Raw genomic sequence first — 6,349 nt, 5'->3', positions numbered from 1 at the left:
AGGAACCCCAGAAGACATGGCCCCCAGACTCTTAACCCAGAACTAAAACCATTCCCAAAGCCAACTCTTCAGACAAAGAATTGACTGAGACTATAAGACATAAAATGATACTCGTGAAGAGTGTGCTTCTTAGTTCAAGTAGATACACAAGACTAAATGGGAAGCTCTTGTCCGGAGGCAAGATGAGAAGGCAGAAAGGGATAGGAGCTGGTTGAAGGGACACGGGAAATCCAGGGTGGAAAGGAGGAATGGGCGGTCACATTATAGGGATAGCAACTAGGGTCACATAACGATGTATGTATAAACTTTTGTATGAGAAACCAACTTGAGCTGTAAACTTTCACCTAAAGCACAGTTTAAAAAAAAAAAAAAAAACTTCACTGGAGCTGTATGACCTTGGAGACTGGGGGCTGGGGAGACCTGATCCTGCCCTGCCCTCTCTCTTTTGACCCAAGGTAGAAGACAAGAGTAGGTCATTCCAATTCATTTACATATTTTTAAGTTGCCTTAGGCATTTTAAAGGGCAAAAGATAACTAATTTCTTTCCCTTTTACTATTCTGTGGGAAAACAGTTTTTGCTTTCTCTTTCTCACAACCTTTTATGTACCCAGTAAATACCAAAGCTCTTCAGCAATTTTTTTCTAGGCTTATCCTATGCCTACTTTTTTATACTCTGGAACTGCTAGTTTTACTTTAAGACAATAGTATCCCTTTTCCTTAAATAAAACATATTTCATGTAATATCTAGCTTAAGTTAGTTAGAAAGGTTTTGCTTTTGAGATTGACATAAACATTCCTATCTCTTGCATGCTTTCTAAATCATAAGACAGACACAAGACAGTTTTTTCTGGAGGAGGAAAGAACTAAGGTTCTAAGACAGCCTTACAAAACCAACAACTGTCAGCCATAGCCTCCAACCTGGTACGAGACAAACTCAGACACAATGCTCTAGACCAGAAGCATGGTCTAAGGACAAAGTGAGACAGGAAGACCATATACAATCACCAAACAATACCACACAAAACAAGGATATGGGGATCCTAGTTTCTTGAAGTATATATCGCAATTTTCGGTAAAATCAACTCAATTCAACGCAAAAAAACAAGTTCTAGATAAAATTTATTAACTTGCCAGAGCCTCAGATGGAGGAATACTAGGCCTTTTGACAAAACCTGAGCATCAAGAAAAAGTTCCCCCAAAAGGAAAAGACAACACAAATGAAAACTCATTTTCCCAAAGTAGTCACTGAAATTCCAAATTACTTCTAGTATATTCAGTTTATATCATTTTTTAAATATGAACCCCAAACCAGTGTCTCAGTAATAGGGTGGAAAATCCAGGCTCATTTATCAAAGATGTTAAGCTCTCAGGTTCAAGCTTTTTGATACCTTCTTTTTGAACTTAATTCATTCTGATGACTAGAGACTTAGTCTCTTATTGTAGACCTTAAATATACTAGTTCCTCCAACTGAAAACTACTTTAAAGTAGCTACTGATGATTTTAATTTTAACATTGTGATTCTTTATTGAGAAACTATCAGAAAAGGTCCAGAGCTATCACTTCTCCCCGCAAATTTCATAACACAGGTCAGGAGCTGCCACCTCCCCCTGACAATTTGGCAGAACAGGTCAGGAGCTGCCACCTTCCCCTGCAAATTTCATAAAACACTATTTCTCAGGTTTTTTCTGAGTCACAAAAAGAACCCTAACGAGGAAAGCTGTGGGGTTTGCGGAGTGTTTTGCTTGACCAATGTGCCTGTCACAGGAGTCTTTAACACGCCGGATGAGCACCAACGACTGCCCTCATGGCTTTTACTGGTCGACCAGTACCCAGATTTTGTGGCTTATAGTAACCCAGAGCTCACTGAAAATAAAATTACTTCTTTAATGTTTCAAACCCCCAAATCCGGACCTAAACTGCAGTTCACCAAAAGAGTTAGTAGATATCACTCTTAAACAAACGATAAAGCAAAAGTCTAAGAAAGATTCTCCTTAATCAAGCAACCGGCTTTTCAAACAAATATGCCAAACAAAATTTAAGAGAACAAAAAAGAATAAGCAAAGGCTCGTTTTCCCAGAGCACTTACCCCACTGGTGTTGAAGCGACATGGAGTGTAAACACGTGGGACCAGAAGATAGGACCTCTTTACTTGAAAGTTTCCCTAAAAGATGTTTTCCAAGATTGTGCTAGCTACTGTCTTTATACCTCAGGGCCCAGTTGATGTGTCCTTGTGAGTCCTTGTGGGTTCTTGTGAGTCCAGCTTCAGCTGGATCACATTCAAGGACAAAGAATAATGGCTCCAATACTGTCTCCTAAATCACACCCCAAACAAAAACTCAGTACCCATTAAACAATATCTTCCCATTACTTCCCCGCCAGTCCCTGGTAACCATTAATCTACTTTCTTTCACTATGCATTTGCCTATTCTAGATATTTCAGGTAAGTGGAATTACACAATATTTGTCCTTTCGAGTCTGGCTTATTTCACTCAGCATGTTTTCAAAGTTCATCCGTGTCATAGCATGTATTAGAATTTCATTCTCTTTGAATAATATTCCACTGTATGCATATACCACATTTTATTTATCCATTTATCTGTTGATGGTCATGTATATTCCTTAACTGCTGCTTATCCTCTCGGTGCTTATTTGCAGACCCTCAAATTTTCCATATTAGTGGAAAAATGTTCCTTTCAAATATTGTTAAAATAAAAAAAAGTAGACATAGAGATAGACACCTGTAGCAACCTAGTTGTCCATCAAAGGGGGAAATGCTTGAGTAAATCATATGTCTTAGTTACCTAGTGCTGCTTTAACACAAATACCACAAGTGGGTGGCTTTAAAGCATGGAAATTTATTTTCTCATAGTTTCTAGAGGCTAAAAGTCCAAATCAGGGTCTCAGCCTCAATTCCTTCCTTGTTGGTAGCCCCCCAGGTATTCCTTGGTTCCTTAGCCTATAGATAATCCTGACATGGTGTGTTTCCTATGTGTGTGTCTGTACCTATGCCCTCTTTTTCTATAACTCAGAACACTGGTTTGAACTTACTAACAAAAAAAAAACTTATTTCTAAACAGGATCACATTTACAGGCACAGAGGCCAGGATCTCAACACATAGTTTTAGGGGACACCATCCAATCCACACTGGAGCCCTGGTGGTTCAGCGGTTAAGAGCTCAGCTGATAACCAAAAGGTCGGCAGTTCAAATCCACCAGCCACTCCTTGGAAACCCTATGGGGCAGTTCTGCTCTGTCCTGTAGTTTCGCTATGAGTTAGAATGAACTCGACAGCAATGGGTTTGGTTTTTGTTTTTTATTCAGTCCACAGAGCCCCGGTGGTACAATTGTTAAGAGCCATAGCTGCTAACCAAAAGGTGGGCAGTTTGAATCCACCAGCCACTCCTTGGAAACCTTATTGTGCAGTTCCATTCTGTCCTATAGGGTTGCTATGAGTTGGAATCGACTCCACAGCAATGGGTTTGTTTTTTTTCATTTTATTCAATCCTCAATACCATAGTACATCGACCAGTAGAATATTATGCAGAAAATAAGATTATCTCTGTGTTTTTATATGGAAAGATCCCCAGGAGATAATGTAAAAAGGAAGCAAGAGGGAAGGAAAGGGCTAACTCAGCAGGCCTGAGTTGTACACTCCAAAGAAAGGCCTATCTACAAGATTGGCCCTTGGCCAGCTCCTGGGAGATAGCCTCTGAGCCTTCAAAAGCCTCTGAGCCTTCAAAATATTCTGCCTGATAATGTTTTTGTATGGTTAAGGCCTTGGGCCACACTTTATTTATCCTATACTTATGGTAAATGTTTTTGAATGCCTGAAGACTTGGGCCACATCTGACCAGATAAATATATCCTAACAATGTGATTTATTGTGAATGCCTGTTTTCGATCTGGGAAGGGAAGATGGAGTCTAAGTAGCTGAGGTCACTCACATGGTCCTTCATGATTACGTGACTAAAACCCTGGACAAGGAGACTCAAGTGAGCTTCACTGGTTAGCAACACTTCACAGGTGTTTTAACACATCATGTCGCTGCTGGGAGAATTAAGCAGATCCCCATGTGACTCCATTTGGAAAAGACACCTGGAAGCTTGTGCCTAGTTTCTCCTGGACATCACCCATGTACCTTTTTCCTTTCTAGATTTTGATCTATATCCTTTTTTGTAATAAACCATAATTATGAATACCAACATGAATTTTGTAAGTCCTTTTAATGAATAATCAAGCCTGTGAATGGTCTCGGGAACCCTCTGACAAATCATGTTACAGAATAGTGTCTATACTTTTCCACTGTCTTTTACTTGTGTGTATGTGAGGGGAAATATATATTTGTATTTTCTTATATCTGAAAAAAGAAACACCAGAAAAATATACACACACAAACTAATAAAAGTAGTTGCCTAAATGAGGGTGGGAGGGATGGGAGATATGGGGCAGAAGTGGAAGTGAAACTTCTTAATGTATAAAATTTTATAGTTTTTCTTTATTGTATTTTAGATGAAGGTTTACAGAGCAAATTAGTTTCCCATTGAACAGTTAATACACATATTGTTTTGTGACATTGGTTGCCAACCACACAACATGTCAACACTCTTCCCCTCTCAACCTTAGTTTCCCTGTTACCAGCTTTCCTGTCCCCTCCTACCTTCTCGTCCTTGCCCCTGGTGTGCCCACTTAGTCCCATTTTGTTTTATGGGCCTGTCTAATCTTTGGCTGAAGGGTGGACCTCAGGAGTGACTTCAGTACTGAATTTAAACGGAGTCCAGGGGCCATACTCTTGGGGTTTCTCCAGCTCTGTCCAGGACCCTCTCTTGTGATCCCTGTCAGAGAAGTTGTTGGTGGTAGTCGGCCACCATCTAGTAGTGCTGGACTCAGTCTGGTGGATGCTGTGGTACTTGTGGTCCATTAGATCTTTGGACTAATCTTTCCCTTGTATCTTTGGTTTTCTTCCTTCTCCCTTGCTCCAGATGGGATGGGACCAGTGGAGTATCTTAGATGGCCACTTACAAGCTTTTAAGACCCCAGACACTACTCACTAAAGTAGGATGTAGAACATTTTTTTTATAAACTATGTCATGTGAGTTGAGCTAGATTTTCCCTAAGACCATGATTCCCAGCCCTCAGCCCAGTAGTTCAGTCCCTAAGGGAGTTTGGATGTGTCTGTGAAGCTTCCATGACCTTCCCTTGGTCAAGTTGTGCTGACTTCCCAAGAATTGTGTACTGTCTTACCCTTCACCAAAATTACCACTTATCTATTTTCTAGTTAGTGTTTTTCCCTCCCTGCCCTCCCCTCCCTAATAACCATCAAAGATTGTTTTTTTTTTCTGTGTGTAAAACTTTCATGAGTTTTTATAACAGTGGTCTCATACAGTATTTGGCCTTTTGTGTTAGACTTATTACATTCAGCATAATGCCCTCCAGATTCATCCATATTGTGAGATGTTTCGCAGATTCATCAGTGTTCTTTATTGTTGCATAGTATTCCATTGTGTGTATGTACCATAATTTGTTTATCCATTCATCTTTGATGCACACTTAGGTTGTTTCCATCTTTTTACTATTGTGAATAATGCTGCAGTGAACATGGATGTGCATATGTCTATTCATGTGATGGCTATTATTTCTCTAGATATATTCCTAGGAGTGGGATTGCTGGATCATATGGTATTAATATTTCTAGCTTTCTAAGGAAGCGCCGTATCATTTTCCAAAATGGTTGTACCATTTTACATTCCCACCAGGAGTGCATAAGTGTTCTAAGCTCCCCACAGCCTCTCTAACATTTGTTATCTTCTGTTTTTTTTTGATTCATGCCAGTAATGTCAGGGTGAAATGTTATCTCATTGTAGTTTTGATTTGCATTTCTCTAATGGCTAGTGATATCGAGCGTTTCCTCATGTGTCTGTTAGCTGCCTGAATGTCTTCTTTGGTGAAGTGTCTATTCATATCCTTTGTCCATTTTTTAATTGGATAATGTGTCTTTTTGTTGCAGAGGTGTTGGATTTTCTTAAGATTTTAGAGATTAGACCTTTGTCAGATTTTTCATAGCCAAAATTTTTTTCCCAGTCTGTAGGTTCTCTTTTTACTCTTTTGGTGAATTCTTTTGATGAGCATAAGTGTTTAATTTTTAGAAGATCCAAGTTATCTAGCTTATCTTCTGGTGTTCGTGTATTGTTTGTTATGGGTTTTATGCTATTTATGCTGTGTATTAGGGCCTGTAGTGTTTACCCTATTTTTTCTTCTATGATCTTTATAGTTTTTGGTTTTACATTTAGGTCTTTGATCCATTTTGAATTAGTTTTTGTGTATGGTGTGAGGTATGGGTCCTGTTTCATT

The sequence above is a fragment of the Trichechus manatus genome, unplaced genomic scaffold, assembly GCF_000243295.1.
Source record: "Trichechus manatus latirostris isolate Lorelei unplaced genomic scaffold, TriManLat1.0 scaffold00109, whole genome shotgun sequence".
NCBI lineage: Eukaryota > Metazoa > Chordata > Mammalia > Sirenia > Trichechidae > Trichechus > Trichechus manatus.
This window is presented reverse-complemented; position numbering follows the sequence as displayed.